The sequence below is a fragment of the Phyllostomus hastatus genome, unplaced genomic scaffold, assembly GCF_019186645.2.
Source record: "Phyllostomus hastatus isolate PE091 unplaced genomic scaffold, TTU_PhHast_1.1 phas_contig_1, whole genome shotgun sequence".
Classification (NCBI taxonomy): Eukaryota; Metazoa; Chordata; class Mammalia; order Chiroptera; family Phyllostomidae; genus Phyllostomus; species Phyllostomus hastatus.
The window spans coordinates 45,462,552-45,482,355 of NW_025333498.1; the positions used below are offsets into that span (position 1 = coordinate 45,462,552).

General features: G+C 35.1%; 1 protein-coding gene and 1 non-coding gene across 2 annotated transcripts in view; both read left to right on the forward strand.

Annotated features, from left to right (window-relative positions):
• LRP1B (LDL receptor related protein 1B) overlaps window positions 1-19,804 on the forward strand; it is a 1,811,620-nt gene that overhangs the window by 376,562 nt on the left and 1,415,254 nt on the right. The window lies entirely within an intron of this gene.
• LOC123814400 lies at window positions 17,447-17,553 on the forward strand. The gene has a single exon (XR_006784902.1). It is a non-coding gene; the product is annotated as a U6 spliceosomal RNA (small nuclear RNA).

Here is a 19,804-nt window from a genome sequence, read left to right on the forward strand (position 1 = left end):
GTTTTTCTAATAAATCTTTCATAATCTTCTTATTTCTTACATTTTTCTTACATCTCCTATAAACAGATAAAAAAGAAAAACCTAGGATTTATAAAATTATTTTCATTTGTAAAATTATTCTCATTATCATAGTATAATATAAATTTAAACTTTCACTACTTAAAAATTATATGTGTAAGTATTCATAGATACATTTCTTTATCCAAATTATTAAAATCACATGGTAAACTATGCTAGATTTTCTTTTCCTTTTTCTTCTTTACAAGTGTGACTGCAATAATAAAATACTGATGCTTTTAGGACTTGAAGAAATGACTAGCAGTGGGCTCCAGGAGCAAGGAGAGATTAGAAGCTTTTTAATTTTTAGCATTTTAGCCTCAGAAGGAAAAAATATATATAAAGACTGGAGTAGAAATTAATATCCAGCTTTAGTCCTTGAGGGCAGGAAACCACTTGAAAATGCAGGGATACCTGAAATAGTAGCACTTGAATATTTATTTTTACCTAAAAGCATCTTTCTAGAAATAGAAGGCTAATGATAATCCAGGTGGCATGAGCAGGAACTATGGGGATACTGAAGGCATCCCCAAGTTAATATGTATATGTGGGGGAGCTTTGTCCGCCGAGCCCCCCATCCACCACAGATGAGAATAAGTCTACCAAGATATGATCTGCTTGGGGAGGAAAGGTGTCTGATCTCTCAAAGGAGAAGGACCAAGAGCCTTTTCCTCAATGGCTTTTATTGGGTTCGTTTACACAGGAATTCAGGTAAAGCTCATTACTCATTGCCAGGAAGTAAGGATCAAATAACAAGGAACTCTGAAGGGTCAGAGTCAGGGTCACATAGCTAAAGAGCTGTAAAAAACTTTAAGGAACAAACTTACTTCTTCCTTGGACCCTTATCAGTTAATTGAGAGCATTCTAAACAAAGCAGGTTTCACATATTCTTTCTTAGGCCTGATTGCCTGGGGAACCTGCCTTTCCCTAGCATAGGGCTCCACCACCCTATGTCATTGTTTCAGGCTTAGGTGGAGCAAGGGAAGTAAGGCAGCCATGAGCTTAGGAGATTTCTCGAAGACAATGAGGACTCAGGCTATGTCAAAGCCAAGGAGCGAAGGTCCATCACCCCCTTTTGCTGTAGCTCCCAAAGTCCTTCCTTGGGGGTCTCCCATGTGATCGTGCCTGTCTTAGATTGCCCCCCCCCCAGGGGAATCTTAACCACCATTGGCTAACTGACCAAGCATTGGGGGCCAGGCAGAGTGAAGTAAAAGGAGCAGAAGCGGTGCTCCTGCCAGGGAGATAAGCTTTTGTCCCCTTGGTGGCTTATGGTCCAAGGTCATCCCCTCAGCCTCAGCCTTGGCGGGGGTTACAGCTTCTGATACCAGGCAGGGCGGTTCCCAACATATATATGGGATTTCCATGAAAAGAGTTGGCCCCTTAACTCTGCAATTAGGTAAATTACAGTGTATATCTCTACTGTGAAATAGACCAGACATGTATTAGCTCCTTCTCACAATCAGTAAAAACAATTATGACTTCATGATCCCCTCACTGAGTCCTCACTAGCTGTTGACTTGCTAAACTGGTCTGGTAGTTTACCAACTCTTTGCCTTCATTGGCTCCTGGTTCAAGTTCATGACTGCTTCACAATAGCTTCATTCCATACCTTTACGGTAATAAAAAAGATCACCTACCTAAAATTCTGGTTCAAACTTTGATAAATTTCCCAGGCATCTAGGCATTATTATCATGAATGCCCTTTCAATCCTCAATACATAAAATTGCCTCATACAAGGTTTATAACTGAAATCTCAGTCAACCTTTTCCCTGATGTATGTGTCAGCCAAAATTCCCATTTTACATTCCATCTGCCATAGATCTGACTGAATTCCATTCTCTGCAGCATCCTCTCACCCTTACTCTTTCTGCTTCACTGAGCTCAGTAAGGATGCCCTGTTTAAACACTGAAGAAATATGAGCCTTACAAATCAAGATCCTCATTTTGCTGAATGCTGTCATTCAAGTTTAGATTTAATAGAAATACTCCTATATTTAGGTTCAGGCATGATAACTATAAGTAAACATAACTTTTTACCCACTAAAATACTCATGAATAATGTCATTTCTTTATTGTCTCAACACAGGCCCCTAGCATGTTGGATAACACCCTGGACTTGTGTTGTTTTTGTCTCTGGAGTTAATTCCTTAAATTAATCTGTTCATGTCAATGAAGTGAGTCAACCTTAGAAAATAGGATCACTTTATTAATTATTACACACTTATATGTTAGAAAATCTGGTTAAAAGTTGTAAAAACTTAGTTTCTTATGTTAAACATAAATTTACATCAAGGATTTCATATTTATTTCAATATTTTTTCAACTGTATAATGAGGAGATAAAAATTATTAATTTTGGAATAAATATTTTGAAAGCTTATTATGAAGGGCCAAATTATTATTATTATTTTTTAAGTTCCATGTGCTTTTTTTTTAGATTTTATTTATTTATTTTTAGAGAAGGAAGGGAGAGAGAGAGAGAGAGAGAGAGAGAGAGAGAGAGAGAGAGAGAGAGACATCAATGTGCGGTTGCTGGGGGTTCTGGCCTGCAACCCAGGAATGTACCCTGGCTGGGAATCGAACCTGGGACACTTTGGTTCCCAGCCCACGCTCAAGGGCCAAATTATTTTTTATTTAAAATAAAATTAGTTCTTCTCTAAACTTGTTTTATAAAAAATATTTTCACCCACTCTTGGACTGATTTCAGATTTAGGCAATAAAATTAAGCCTATAGATTTTAATATAAGGGTTTGAACATGCATTTCTGTGTTAAAATTATTTATTTTTTTGAAAGAATATAGCAGCACCTTAGCAGTTCTAAAAGCCACTATTCCTGGAAGATAAGGAATTGTTGGATCAAGGCAAAAGTGATTTCAACAATTTGTTCCATTCTCAGAAGTCAGGGCCTTCAACAACCCTGAATGTTTTCATCTATTTGGAGGTCAATAGCCCAAGGCATTCATTGGCAAAGGTGAGTGCTTCTACCATGGAAATATGGCACAGCGTCCTTGTTCATGATAAAAAATGGAACTGCAACCAGCCCTTGTGAACTTGTTACAATGGTACTGCATAAACCAAGTTACAGAGAGGCTTAATTCCAGGGTATCAGAAGGATATCAAAATGATGACGCCTGGGTGAGATTGGTAGGACCAAAGGCTTCCTTTCAACACTGATCATATGCAGGGTGTTGAAATGTGTTCAAATTTGTCCACATTAGGTTTGATAAGTAAGTGTTTGTCCAGAGGAAGAATTCCACTTATTGAAATATCACTGTGTCCTATAATAGAGGGACACATAAATTAGAAAATATTTGATAGAAAATAAGTTTCAAAGAGTTTTGAGGGAAAAACAATTTATCCCAATAACAATAGTAATAAAACTGGATGCTTATAGTCATTGATTTGGGTCTTTTAAGTATATTATTTCTAATTATCATAAAAATTCTATATGGTAAGTGTTGTTATTCTTATTAGGGGAAAATGGGGGCAACTGTAATTGAACAACAATAAAAAGGATTTATTGATGTTACATAATTTGTCCTAGGTTATATTGATAAATTGTGTCAGTAATTTGAGTATAGGTATTGCCTAGCTATCTTAGCATATAAAATGTAGAACATAAATACTAGAAGGTACTGACTATAGACTAGCTATGGTGTAACCATTTTGACTTATAAACTGGACTGTGCATCCCTTTATGTTATAAGTGATCAAAAATTTTCACTTCAGAGTAAATTGCCAGGTATTAAATCAAAGGTTCACTTCTAGGTAATAATAACAGTAATTATAATCATAATGTTAACGATAATAATAAATGTTCAGTCATTAATCTAGATAGTTATATGCATCCCAGTTTCCTCATCTATCAGTATGGATAATAGGAATAACTATTCCATGATCTCATAAATTAAATGAGAAAATGTAAGTAGGACAAATGAATGTATTCATAACAATAGTAAATAATAAATATGCATTATTTTATTATTTAATAATAAAGGAGACTTAAGAAAATTCATAAAAGCAAAATGAAAAAATGTCACTCCTTATCTACCTCCTGGACACAGTCTTTTGATGGATATAGAATACTTTCTTTTAAAATACTTTTAGAAAGTTTCTCTTAAGAGTGCGTTCTAATCTGACAGTAACCAGAGGGAAGGTGGGAGGAGATAATGGGGGACGGAGGGGAAGAGTTTTCAGGAATAACAATAAAGGACACATGGACAAAACCAAGGGGGGTGGGTGGAAGCAAGGGAGGGGGGTGGGTGGAAGCAAGGGAGGGAGGTGGGGATGGCTGGGAGTGGAGGAGCATTGGTGGTGGGTAAATGCACACAACTGTAATTGAACAACAATAACATAATTTAAAAAAGAAAAAGAAAATTTTTAAAAAGCAAAAAAAATAAAAAGAGTGTTTTCTAACAGAGTTATAACCATAGTCTGGTTTGCTACCAATTTTACAACTGATATCACTTTCTGAGCATTTTTAATGTTCTTATGAAGTCCACCAAAGCATCATTTTTATGATTGACAAACTATTATATCTGATTAAACATTTTTGCTCAATTTGTATAGTTCAGTTTTAAACTGGTTTTAACACTTAATTTGTGGTAATACATTAATATAAATATATGTATGTATTGCTAATATTATATTAATGCATTGCATTAATATTTTAAGTCTTTGGCTTTGTTAATATTTTCTGTTTTGTGCTTACTTTATAGCTAATTGAGTTCTGCTCCTATAATTGGTTCTTTCTTTAATTTAATATTTATTGTATTTTTCTGTTACCATTTAGTCCCTTTGTATCTCTACCCCATGCAATCACCACACTGTTGTCCATGTCCATGAATCCTTTTTCCTTTTGCTCCATCCCTTCACTCCTTCACCTCACCCCCTACTAGCTGTCATCCTGCTCTCCATTCATGAGTCTATCCCCATTTTCCTTGTTAGTTCAATTTGTTCATTAGATTCCACATAAGTGAAATCATATGGTATTTGTCTTTCTCAGACTGGCTTATTTAATTTAGTATAATGTTCCCCATGTCCATTCATACCATTGCAAAGGGTAAAATTTTCTTTTTACAGCTGAGTAGTACAACATAGAATGTGGATTTGGGCAGCAAGTAGTTTCTATATTTAGAAGGAAGTTTTTCTTTGACTTCATATCATGTGGTATTTGATTCTAAGTCTTCTGTTTGTATTCTTTATATTCTCTCCAGTTCTGGTTCCACTTAGTATCTAATATTCTATCCTGACTTGGCAGTGGCAGGGACAAATTAGAGTTTGTTTAATACCTTTAAACAAACTGTAATAGAGTTAGGGTCATTGTTGTTTGAGGGGGAGGAGTATCATTTATATCCACCTGCATCTTTGCAGCCATGCTTCAAGGGCATTAAGCTCACATTTGTGTTGTACTTTTTACCTTAAGTGTAAAGCTTTACATTCATTTTTTCATGTTAGTCTTAATTTGAGCTTCTAAGTTTAGTTTTGGGGATTTTGTCATTCTTTTATTCATTAGCTGTTGCCCTAGGGTTATATTATTGGATTCCCAACAACATAAGTAATAAGTGTATTGACACTGACCTCATTGAAATACAGAGCTGTGACATGAACATCCTAGGGGAGCCCTCTATTGTCCTTATTCCAGCTGTTGGCCTCTGGTCAACATTTATCAACCTCGTAGTAATGATTCCATGGGAAGCTTTATTGAATACATTACTAAAAAGAAAATATAAAATATATCATTTCTATGATCTATCAGTGCAGTTATCCCTCAAAAAAGGAGATGATATTATATTTACCTAATATCAATTAATGACACAATGATGGTATTGGGGAGTTAAAATACCTTTTTCCTAGTGTTCAAAAACCAATTTATTAATTTTTTCCCTTTTGATTTTTTATTGCTATATTTTGCCTCCTTTCAAAATTGATTTGTGGTAAATTTGGAAAGGTATCTCTTCATATACATACAGTCTAGGAATATTGCCATAATAACTCGATTCATAGAGTGTCCAATCTGGACAGACTTCATAAAGGAAATTAGTTTTGATCTGCACTTTGAGAAGGAAAAGAAATGTACTTTGCTAAATTCAGTCAGAAAATGTATCTCAGGAAAGGTGAGCAATATGGGTCCAGTGGAGTCTAGCTATGTGAGCAAATAATTTATTCTCCAGGGATAAGCCTTTCCTTTCTGAAGAATACATAGTCTATGTGTCAAGTCACTTCTGCATATTTGGTATTCTTTATACCAATCAAAACTGTTTTATTAATAGTAGTAAAAAGGACAGAAAAGTTTCATTGTATTATGTCATTTAAACAATGTTTCAAGTAATGAAAGAGTTTTACCTCATTTTTCAGATGCAAAAACTGAGGTTTGTGTAGGTTAAATTATTTGCTGGCAGTCACACGGTGGTATAGGCTAGAACCAAAGTGGTAATGCACTCCCACCTTTCTGCAGAGTCTGTGTTCTTTCCATGGTGCTACATTTGCTACTACAAAACAAAATCCAGGCATTTGCCTCCTGAGTCAAGACAATGAAAACACATCTTTCTTTTCATAGGCATGTATCTGTGTGTTTTTATTTATGCATTTATTTATTTGGGATTTAGGTATTGTTTGTTTTTCTGTACTAAAGGTTTTACTAAATGAAAAGTTCAGGAAAGTAGGATAAGCAGTGCACTGCCACTCCCTTAGATATTCAACCTGATTAAAATTTAGAGAAAGAAAGGATAGCAAAACAAAAGGACAAAGTTTAAGTTACTTCTCCCACTGCCATCCAAAATTTTTAGAGTTATTTTAATTGTCTCCGGAGATTTTCTTCCATTTCTTTTTTTCTTTTTCATTTTGAATCAAGGACACAGTTTTTTGTTGTTGTTTCTCCTTAGAGCTCTGAATAAGGCTTAGATGTTTATTTATATTCCAACTTTCTGTGTTGGTGTACATGGGCCAGTGTGGCTGTGTATGTGATCAAAATTGCATGTTTTAGTCTTTTGACCCAAATTGGAAAAACATTAGCAGACCCTCTTGTTTTTCACATATTTTATTCATCTTTTCATAAATGTAGGCATTTCCTAATCACATGCAATTTGAAAAGCATCAAGTATGAGGGGAGGGAAGGGTGATGTGAATATTTTTCTGTACATTTTTTCACTCTAGCAAGTTATATGAAATTAAATTATATTTAGTATTTTTATATGAAAGAAACTGCTTATTGAGGAATAAAAAGTTGGAAGTGGAAGAACTCTCACATCTACTTGTCCTCATTAAGAATGCCTTTTTCTAATAAAACTTAACTTTACCCTTAGAATATGAGGATGTATCTTATTAACTTAAAAAGTGTGTCATAAAATTTTATCAGGACTGAAAGCCTGAGTTTTATTTTTTTTTTGTTTAGCTGTATAATTTAAAGGGCCATTATAACCTGTCACCTGCTCATTGGTTGTGTGCTCTCCAACATAAAAGGATATTTTTTTGTTTGTTTTTACTGTGAGAAGAACAGAGTACCTTGGACCTATGGAGTTTATAATCTGTTCAAATGCACATAGAGACTCTGTGTTGTGTGTGTGTCTATGTTATACAAATAAGATAAATGTTCTGGTTTCACTTGATGATTAAAGCATTTTGATTTTTGTATAAGTTGAAAGTTTATCTCTATTTCGGGGAAAGTAACAGAGCTATAAATAAAAACTTTCTAGTTGTGCCCCGGCTGGGATAGATAGAGCATTGTCCTGATATGCCAAGGTGGTGGGTTCAATCTCTTGTCATAGCACATACTAGAATCAACCAGTGAATTCATCAATAAAGTGGAAAAACAAATTAACCTCTCTTCACACCCTATCTCTAAAATCAATTAAAAAAAAACTTGCCAGTTGTGGGGAAATTTGGTTTAATTTAGCATAATATAACATTGTTTTTCTTTTACCGTTTGTATTGGGTTGGCCAAAAGTCTTTATGATTTTTTCTGTAAACTAAAAGATACATTTTTCATTTTCACCAATAACTTTATTGATTTGGATATTTCAGTATGTCGACTATCTCCCCAATGGTATAATATTGATTTTCTCAAATAATGTCTCAATTTAATCGCCTTCAGCTTCAACTGGTCTACCTGACTGGGGAGCATCATACAGCAAGAAATCTCCAGTACAAAATGTCACAAATCACTTTTGACACATTTGACCAGTCATAGCACCTTCTCCATACACTGCACAAATCTTTATTTGTGTTTCAGTTAAAATTTTACCTACCCTGAATTAATAAAGCATAAAATGCTAAAAATGTTCCATATATTATTCCATCTTCAATGTTAAAATGACTACAAAAATTTTACCAATTTGACCATTTTTAAAGGCACACTGATATGACAGCTATTATAATATGATCTAAGAAAATTTTTTCAAATGAAGGTAAAAACCACTAAGCACTATGAAATCCATTTTATGGAAGAAAACAGAAAATTGAACTTTTTGGCCAACCCCATAGATACGCATTCCCACAACTAATATAGAAATTTGAAATGTTCTTACATATAGTAGTGTAATTTTGTATTTCCTGAACACATTATGATAAATAGTATTGATTTTTGGATATTATACACCATACAATTTTTCTTTCCTAGGGGTTATGTGTATCTTTGTAAGAATAGATCAACAGTTAAAAAAGAAATTTCAACAATTCTTCTCATTGAATTTTAAAACTAGCCTAAAGAAGTAACTGATATGATAACAATTAATTCAGATAAATTAAGAGGATATCAAACCTTCTATCATGATGACCAAAAGCAGTGTATCTCCCATGAGAAATAGAAAGAAATGCACAATGAAATGGAAGGAAAAAGGAAGGAAAGGAAGGAAATCTTACACTTTAGACAGAATGGGTGGACCTGGAGAGCATTGTGCTAAATTAAATAAGCCAGTCAGAGAAAGACAAATATTCTATGATTTCACTCATGTGTAGAATGTAACAAACACAATAAATTAACAAAAAAAAATAGAAACAGACTCATAGGAGGAGAACAGGCTGATAGCTGTCATATGGAAGGGGGTTAGAGGGCTGGGTGAAAAATGTGAAGATATTAACCAAAATAAAAAAACCTCATAGACAAAGATAACAGTATGGTGATTACCAGGGAGAAAGGGGGTTGGGAATGTAGAACAGGGTATTAAGAGGAATAAATGGTAATGTGAGGAAACTTAACTTAGGGTGGTGAATGCATAATACAATATATAGATGATGTATTATAGAATTGCACACTTGAAACCTATATAATTTTATTACTCAGTCACTCCAGTAAATTCAATTTAAGAGTATTTGTCAAATAATAGAATGAATAAATTATGTCATTATTTACATATACACAAATAAAGAAATGCAATTTTAAGAAGGGTGCCTCCAGTTAAGGGCTATAAGTAAAACAATGGAAGAAAGTTCACTTCTCAGGATGACTTAATGAGTCAGTGTCAATAACTGGATGAACACTGGCATCAGCCTGAGGAGCTCTACCATGATTTGCCAATGATACATTGTGCTATGAATATGAGATAGCATATGAGAAACTCAAGTTGGTTAAAAAGTGTGCAATCCCATTGCCCTTGGTTTCTTATCTATAATGTGATGGGGTAAACTAGATGAATCTGAGGGTCTACCAGCCTTATTACATGCATTGCATGCATTTTTCCCCTTAAGTCAATAATTTATTACCTTTCTTTAAGTTAAAACCTACATTTTATATTTCAAGTCCAACTCCTATAGTCCCCAAATGAGGATTTCTCTGTTACTTCTATTTAAGAAGCTCTATATCCTAATAAGCATTAAGTCCTTAGTAAGGTGTGCCTAGACTGTGGGTAACTTCTGCATATGGAAGTGTCTGTCCACCTTGGAGAGCAGTGTTCCCTCCCTACCTAGGAAAAACATGATGCTTCAGCAAGATTTGCTTCAAGACTTCACCATTCTGAGAGCACAGAGGAAATTAAAGTTTCCTTTCCAAGCTGCTTCTACTATTCTGTATCTCATAAGTCTTTATTAAAAGAATGTCATCTCTGATCCTTGAGGTCATCCTTCCCATGATAATTACAAGACATCCCCTGGTATCACTGGAATACATATGATTCTCCTTTGAAGAAGTACCTTGACTGCTATCAACCCCTGAAGAAAGGTGATACAAATGATTCCTAGAAAATTCAAAGTTCAGAGAGTCTCCTCTATTAATCTCAACTACTGCTCACTGTAGTGAGTTGCTATTGACCCTGTGATGATGTTGGCATCTATATTAGATTCCTAGGGCTGCCATAACAAAGCACTACAGATGAGTGGCTTAAAAACACATATATTTATTGTCTCACAGTTCTGGAGGCTACAGTTAGAAATCAAGGAGTTGGCAGGGCCACATTCCTCCAAAGCCTATAGGACAGGATTCTTCCTTGCCTCTTCCAACTTCTGGTAAACTCAGACATTGCTTGGTTTGTGGCAGAATAACTCCAAGTCTCTGCTTCCATGTTCATGTGGCCATCATCCCTCTGTGTCCATCTTTGCTTTGATGTCCTTATTTCTGACTGTTTCTGTCCAAATTTTCCTCTTCTTATACGGGAACCAGTATGATGAATTAGGGATCACCATAATAACCTCAACTTAACTTGATTGCATTTGTAAAAATTCTATTTTTAATGAGGCACATTCACAGATTCTGGGGGTTAAGTCTTCTACATATCTTTTGCACAAACAAAATTCAACTTGTAAGACCATACTTGAACTCCACTCACTGCGATTGTCATTAATACATATTACAACCCTATAGAGAAAGAGAGGTGGTTGTATACTCAGTTTGGGCAATGGACACCAATCAAGTCTGAGATTTCAATGTTCTTCTCTTTAATATAACTTACTTAGCTTGTTTTCTTGAAAGAGCCTGCCTCTAGAGAGGCTGAGTGAGGAAAGGTCTCAATATCTCCAGCATCAAAAACCCAGATACCCTGTTCACCCACAATGTCATATTTGGGGTGGGAGCCCATACATAGTTCCCATCTTTTTCTACCCTCACATAATTTGATTTAAAAAAAATACTTTGCAGACCTTATTCCTAGCTGGAAGATGGCATTCTTTCTTTTCAACCAGCTCTTGCTTTTAGTGTCACATTGGCCTTCACAGCAACTGAGTCTGCTTCTGCTAGGTTTCCATAATTTTGAAATGGGAAATTAAGGTTTCTAGATATCACATTCATATTTGTTCAACCCTCCAACAAGTTAATTTCTGCAGAATTAAAAAGGAAAAATTTACCTCACTGAATATCCTACTCTATGAAATTTTAATAGGAATAATAATAAATGCTCACACTTTGTTTTTATCTTCCACTGAGTAAGAGTGTGCTCACTAAATGTTTTCTCTAAATGGCATTACTCAAGCTGTGAAACAGTCTATTTATTTTAAAATAACAACAAAACTCTTTTGGTTCCATTCCTATTTGAATCCTTGTTTTAACTTGCTTAGAGCTTCATATTCTAACTGAGGAAAATATTGTGTGAATCCTAGTCACAAACCACTTAATTTCTTCCTGTGACTTCCTTTACAAGCTTGAAGAATTAGACAAGTCACCCTTGAATGTCTTCCCTCACTGGTCTCTCAATTCTGACTTCTGAATATTTACCCATTCCCTTCTTATGTCATCTGAACTTTACTGCTACATCCTTTCCTCTGAACAATAAATTGCAAAACATCTATGTCTGTGCTGGGATTTGTCTTTCATACGGATAATTTTCATTTCTTAAACAAACAAATAAAAAAATAACTCCCAGCATAGAAAATAATTTTTAATGCTTCTCCAGGGTCAAATCCTTTCTACCTATAAGGAATATGGCTGGAGTGGAATTAGTTATGTGATGAGATTTCAACATTCAAATGGGTACTGGGGGAGCAGATATTTTAATTATGGGAATTTAAGTTAATATAAAAACAGACAGACACAGTTTCTCTACGAACATCAATTCTGGACAAAAGTTAGCATCTCCTCTTTTCAGATGGCTTCAGTTGAGGAACTGGAATGCAGGTGCTTAGTAAACTATTCATAAGGACTCCCCAGTCTCTGTCTTTGTTATTATAAACTACTTTGGTTTGCTATTTGTGCAATTCTAAGGCCCATTCACCAGCAGTTTGCAGCACTGGTTGTCATCCAAACAGTTCTCAAGAGCATTTCAAAATACCAAGGAGATAGGCAGAGGGGCCCTAAAGAAATATTTGTAAAAACAGAAGAACTGAAACTTACCACAAATATAAATGCCCAGGAGGCAAAACAAAAGTAAATGTCATTTTAAAAATAAAATGAAACCATGATTTCATTAAAAATATTGGCCAGTATAAAGCATATTTACAATAGCACTTACCTTTTACTGTTTTCTTAAATATCTTTTTCTTCCTCAGTTTTGAGTAGACTGTTTTAAAAACTGGAAAAAAATGGAAAAAGATTCTGATGTCAAGATAAATATAACTGCTAAATATAGAATCATGGGTCTGTACAATTTATATAGCTTAAACATTTTCATTTAACTAAATGTATTGCTATTATAATTATTGTTATTTTAGTTTACTACATTTCTAAAGTAGATTATATTATAATTTTTATTTACTATATTTATTTTCTCTATTCTCTTCCCAGATAGTCTACAGATTAATTATCAATTAATTAAAATGGATTCAATGCTGCCTTTGGCTTACAATAAGTATTTAATAAGGGTTATTTATTTATTTATTTATTTATAATGCCAGCATCAAATTGCCACCTCCCTGATTCAGTCATTCAACAGATATTGGGTGCCTAATATAGGCAAAATATTATAAGTACTGTGACTACAAAGGTGAGCAAGATGTAGTCACTAAATTCAGTGGGGTCATAATAAAATAGATTAAGGCAGATATATACCATATAAATGTAATAAAGCATTATAGTTCTATTATGATTCACGTACAACATAGATATGGAGAAAAGAGTGATCTGATAGAATATTCAGAGCAGCCTTAACAGTCATGCCAAGACCAAAACACTGACTTGTTTTTAGGCAAGCAGAAAGAAGAGGAAGGCCATTTCTAGCAGTAGGAACTGCATACTCAAAAACATGGAGTTGTGAAAAAGCATAACATATTTGGAAGCTCCACAGAAAATTGTGATGATGGTGTGGGAGTTATTTCAGGAGGTATAACTTAAAAGGTAAGTGATAGATGGATCACAAAGAGCCTTGAGCCCAGCTAAGCAATTTAAACTTTATTCTGTAGGCAGTGGGGAGACATTAAAGGAATTTAAGCAAGTGGATAAAATGACAAGATTTGCATTTGAAGAAGGTCATTCTGAAAACACTGCAAGTGATGGATGGTAGAGCAAGACCAAAGGCAAGAAGCTAGAAGCCTATTCCTGTAATCCAGATGAGAGAAGCTAAGGCTCTGATCAAAGAACTAAAGCTATACAATGGAGGAGAGTGTTAATCTCATGTGAAGAAAGTCTGTAGAACCAGTGCATTCTTGGAGGACTCACAATTATAGGAAGACTGTCATAAATCAAACATTAACTCACAAAAACAAATGTAATTCAGGGAACTGAAACTTTTTATTCTTATACCCAAACAATTTTCTTGTCATAAAAGAAAAGTCAAAATATAATTGGTTGTTGCTCTAGAATCAGAATAAGTGGAACTAAAATAATAGAACATTTAGTAGCTTCAGGTAATTGTAGCCTGGTGCAAGCATCTTGCTAAAGGTATCAGAATATTTTGAGTCCTTGGCTACAACTCTCACCATCCATCTTCCCATGAAGTATGGCCTTGCCATTGGCATTAGGATGTAAAATATTCTAAGGCCAACAGCAAAGGTGCTTGCTTTAAAAAAATAGAATATGGGTTAATGATGCTACGATTTGTCACTTTGATTTTTTTCCTTTTATTTCTATTATTCCTCAGTCCACTTTATGAGTGATGTAGATTTTTTCTTCTTTAGTTACTTTAATAGTCAATTACATTATGATTGAACTTTCTAAACCTCTAATGTAAATGGTGTGTTAAGTTGACTATATATCTCTATTACAAGGGCTGTAATATTCCCTGCCCTCATAATAATAACCACTATATTTTAAAATTTTTAAGGAAAACTCTATTGTGGCTACCCTTCCCTGGCCCCCTTTCAAATTCTGCCAACATGCTCACTCTCTTGTGAAAGCATTGTGTGTGATTTTCTCATTGAAATTTCTGTGGATTGACTTTGCAAGCAGAAATTAGTTTTAGTGTTAAGCTACTTGAACTAAATATAAAACCTCAGTTGATGATGCTTAAACAGCATTTATCCAAAAATACTACAGCCTCCACAAAAAGGTTTGTAGAACCAGGCTTTTGATGACTCAAATGAAAACTTGTCCACCTTAATTTCAGCATCATGTAATGGACTTGTCATCATTTTAAATGAACTAGAGGCCATGCCTCTCTCATATGAAAAACAGAAAAAAAGAAAGAACCATTTTCATAAATGCAGTTCTATTTTAAGATTCTGGTGTTTTCTACATTCTAAAACAGTTTCAGGTTTTAAAAATCCTAACTTTGGCAGTAATTCCCCAACACTGTAGCAGATAACCTCTATTGATATATGGAATAGGAATAGATATAAGAGAAAAGATAACGTTCTGTGGTAAGAGGAATAGTTGAGTCTGAAACTTGGTAATATGAGAAAGTCATTTACATTTCAGTGCTGGATGAGATTACCTTGAGGAATGTTACATTGAATGGGTGAACAAAGGCAAAAACCCTTCTCCCTCAAAAACATTGTGAATAAATAACTGATTTTGAATTAACATAATGGACAGTTGGGAATAAGGGCACAAAAGAATACTGGGAATATTTGTTTTGGAAAAGAAATGAAAAGAGGAATAGCCTTAAAACATGTACAAGAAAGCACATATTATAACATTAAATGAGTTAAAGCAGCAGTTTCAAGTACTTTCACAAGGAATGCTCATTTTTCTTTTACTCCCTCGTGTTTAGATATGATTCAAGGCTGTGGACAGCTTAGCTTCTTCCCTCAGCAGCTCCTCAATGCTCCTCATCCATTTTTCGCATCAGTAATGATGATTCCAGCAAGTATGTGTCTGCATCCTGTGCCCAGACCTTGGTTCACACTCCGCCAATTAAAAGACTCTTCCATCTGGACACTAGTCTCCGTGTTCCACATCTTTGCACAGCAAGGTGGCTGAGATTCAGGCTGGTTTCCTTTGGCTTCAGATTCTACTAGGAAAGCTGAAACTGGCCACACCACATGATGTTTGACAAAAATTGGCTCAGCTGGAAGTTGCTCTTCATGTGTTTTTCAAATGCCTGACCACGGTTTTCTGAGACAGTTCTGCCTTTGTGTCTGCTGGCGAGACCCCACAGACTTGAAACTCAATTAAATAAAAATGGTTTTGTGTATTGCATACTGTCACCTAGGCCTTTCTGCTTATTCTGTGAAAGAACATGATTTAGACCAACTCTGTTCTTTGCTAATTATCAGATCCATGCTCAATTGGATCGCATGTAAATAATTTGTAATGATTAGTTTTTATAAAAATGGGCTCCTCCCTGCCATTTGTACTCTACCTACAGTATCACTCAAACATGAACAAAATAGGAATGGAAAATTAAGAGAATAAAATGTGCTTAAAGAACATTTGGAAAATGTAAATCCATTTCAGAAAATGCCTGAACCTAAGATAAATTGTTAGAGCAATTTAGATAGTGATTGTATTTGTTGGCACAGGTTAGTCTATACCAGGCCCTGAAGAAAATGTGGATTACCTTCTGGTGAGCTTCACTGTCCATCTGATCCCCTTGGAATTATTATTGATAAACCAATGGGGAATGCATCCTGAGGCTGCACCACCACTATTGTACCACTTAACCCTGTGATGTATGGTTTCTGATTCCAGATCTCTTCAGGCAGTGTTCACGATGTAATTATCTTTCAAGTCCTTACTAAGACTCGAAACCAATAATGCTTAAGGTTGGATGTTGATAATCACAAAACACTTTTAAACTAAAAATAAGATGTAAGAGCCTAAAAAAATAGCATGGCACGTGAAGTTTTTTTTTCTTTTTTTTTAAGTATCAACTGTCATCCCCACATTTGACTGATGTTACAATGAAGTCCTGTGGCAAAGCTATCAAGGGAAGCTGTAGGCAAACATTAGAAATACATAAGAAAAACAGATTCCAGCTGAGGAATTTAACACAGCTTCTAATGGCCAGACTCCCTTTGGCTCACCTTGTTAAGCATCTGTCTGAAGCCCACAAAGAACTCAGTCTGAGGCTCAGCTGCTGTAATAAGCAAAATGAACACATGGTGATTCCAGCTAGCAGATGGGGACTGGCTGATCGAGAGAGACTGATCGAGTGTCTGGCCACCTGTTGGCAGACACAACACTCCTGGCACCACTACCCCACCCGCAAATTCAGACAGAAGGGAAACAGAAAGAGAACTGATTCTTTAAATGAATAAATGTAAGGAAAGCATTTGTTAAGTCAAGCGTTGCATGTGAAAGCAGATAGAGTCAATCAAGGATGATGCTTTGCAACAGCATATAGATCAGGAGTCCTCCCAGAATAAAGTGAAGTCCTCCCAGAATAAAATGAATGATGTATCTATAATATTTCAAAGGTAAATTTAAAATGATAACCACACTTGGCCTTTTAATAGTGATGTTAGTAGGAGGTCAAGTGTTCAGTTTGCTTCTGACTGATGTTATGTTATTACTATCAAATTAACTTCTAGATGCAAAAGTCAAATGTTAGGAGTAAGTTTGGACCTTTCCGATTTATCCCCATGGTGATTCAGTCTACCTTTCTCCTTAACTTTAGGGCAATAGGAACAATTAGCTTAACAGGATTTCTCAGAGCCCTAGATGTCTACTTGCTAAAAAAAAAAAAAAAAAAGTAATGTAGCAGAAAGTACTCATTCCCTAGGCACTATCATCCTTTATTAGGAGCTTGTAGAGGATCCCAATTCAAGTCAGGCTCACAGCTGGAGGGTAAGATCAAGCCTCAGAGATAGGCACTCCTCAGAACAAAAAGAAGGAGGTCTTGGCAGTTGCCCCAGCTACTGCCTTATGTTCCAGCCCTTTTGAAGAGTGATTGAGGATTTTCAACTCTCTAGAGACATACTGGACAACTGAGGTGACCTTTATTTCACAAGAGCTTCCTTCCTTTCTCTCTATACTCTTCTTTGCAAGTTTCTCCTCCTTAGATTCCCCCCCAGCTATTCCAACTTCATAAACTTCTATTCTTTAGAATATGGGCTTTTCTTTCCCCCATTATAGTACTAAAGGTAGTTTTTATAGTGTCTTCTGAGTGTGGGGATCATCTAGTAAAAGTTTCAAAATAAAGAAAGCCTTACAGTGCTTGCTTCAGCAGCACATATACTAAAATTGGAATGATACAGAGAAGATTGGCATGGTCTCTTTGCAAGGGTGACACGCAAATCTGTGAAGTGTTCCATATTTTTTGCACTGGCTGCTGTGGCTCAGTGGATTGAGTGCTGGCCTTTGAAGCAAAGCATTGTTGGTTCAATTCCCAGTCAGAGCACATGCTTGGTTGACAAGCCAGGTCCCTAGTAAGGGACACATGAGAGACAACCACACATTGATGTTTCCTTTCCTCACTTTCTCCCTCCCTTCCCTTCTAAAAATGAATAAAATCTTTAAAAAAAATAAAAAAATATATTAAAAATATGACAATAATTACTAAAAGAAAAGAAAAAGCCTTACATAAAAGACAAAGAAAAAGCCTGATGCTCCTCCCCTTTAGGCTTCTCCAACTATGATGACTTGATAGTTTTCGTACAAGATTGAGAGTCTCCATGGACAGCAATTCTCCTGTCCTACCCAATCATGGTGCCTTGTCAAATTCAATTCAGACTCTTTTCTTTTACAACCTTTCTCCAGGACTCGTATAAAACATTTTAAGAGTTACTTTAAAGGAATACATATTAATGGCTTTGAGATGATAACTATATTTTAGACCTGGGAAGAACAGTGCAGAATATATTATTCCCTTCATTTTAGGGACATGGAAACTCACACTAGATTTTAATTAAGTGGCTTGACCAAGAGCTCACATCTTGTAGGTGGAATTACCAGGACTAGAATCCAAATTTAATGTCAACCTCTTTAAACCATGTTGTCTCCATCAATACGGCTCCTTAGTTGCACTGGAAAAGTAGTGGCCAGGTTAGCTAGTGAGACTTACTACATACCTGTATGCAACAACTGAAGCACAGTGCAAAGGACTCCAGAAATTCAATGAAAGAAAAGCATTTTAGGTAGACCACATTTTGTCTCTGCCTCTTAATGTGTTACCTTGGGCCAATTCTTTAACCTCTCTGTTCCTCAGGATCCTTATCTGTAAAATTGAAAGAATAAAATGCACCTCCTAGAGCTGAACTGAGGATTGATGAGTCAACACAGGTGTGGTTCTTACAATATTAACCTACTGCCAGATATTAACTTTATCTAAACAATAGTTAAAATGTTTTACTCTTGACTTATTTCCCCTGTTTTCTCTTAAAAACAATACATTTTGGCACATTTAATTTTCTTTTTTTTCTTTCTTTTTTTTATTTTTGTTCAAGTAAAGTTGTCTGCATTTTCCCCTCCACAACTCTCTCCCCCACCCCAGTTATCCCCACCTCCTTCCCCTGATTCCAAACCACCTTGGTTTTGTCCATGTGTCCTTTATAGCTGTTTCTGAAAACCCTTCACCCTTCCTCCCTTTATCCCTACCCACCTCTCCTCTAGTCACTGTCAGATTGTTCTTAATTTCAATGCCTCTGGCTATATTTTGCTATAAGTTTGCTTTTTATAAATGTACAACTTATCACTCAATTTTAGGTCACAAATACAGATATAAAGTCAGAGAATTTATAATACATGCTACTTCCACCAAATAGCTCCTCATGCTTTAAAATATTCTCATATATTATATTTTTTCTGTCTTTAATTTTTCAGGCAGAGAATTGCCTCTACTTCAACTTTGAATCAATTCTGTGAGCAAACTTCATAAGTTATTCCATGATATGCTTTGTTTAAATGTGTTCTTGTAATCCAGTAATTCTGTTTTTACATTAGGGGACAAATTTATTGAATTTGACTGGATGAATTTATTTTTCATAAGCCACACTCTTTTATTGCTTTTAATTCCAATATTGTGTGAATAGTTACAGATTTTTCTTTCATAACACGTATTTGTTAATACACTCAGAACTGATATGATTGAGAATAATTTCTAAGCATGCTCTTCTAATGATGTTTGAAATGGGTTACAATGCTCGAACTCACATATTATCCCAAAATTACTGTAACTTGATGAATAATGAACAGCATTTTCAAATTAACCAACAACCACATTCCTTAAAATATATAGTGCAGGAAACGATATTTTAGATTCCTTATTTCTTACTAAAAATTTCCTTATTTCTTACTAAAAATAGTCTTTATTATGTATTTTTAATGTCAAGATTTATTTTATTTCTACTGGAGGGAAGAGGAAGATAAATAGAACTGTTTTCCAATTTGCTCTCCACTATATACACACACGCCCACACAAATATACACACCAAAATCAAAACAAAGAATCAAAATCAAGACACTCTCAAACTGCACCAATATTTTGTATTTTGACCAAAAGAAAAGTTGGGAGGAAGTGCAAAATGCAGAAACAAATGACTGAAAAATGCTAAAAAATCATTATTAATATAC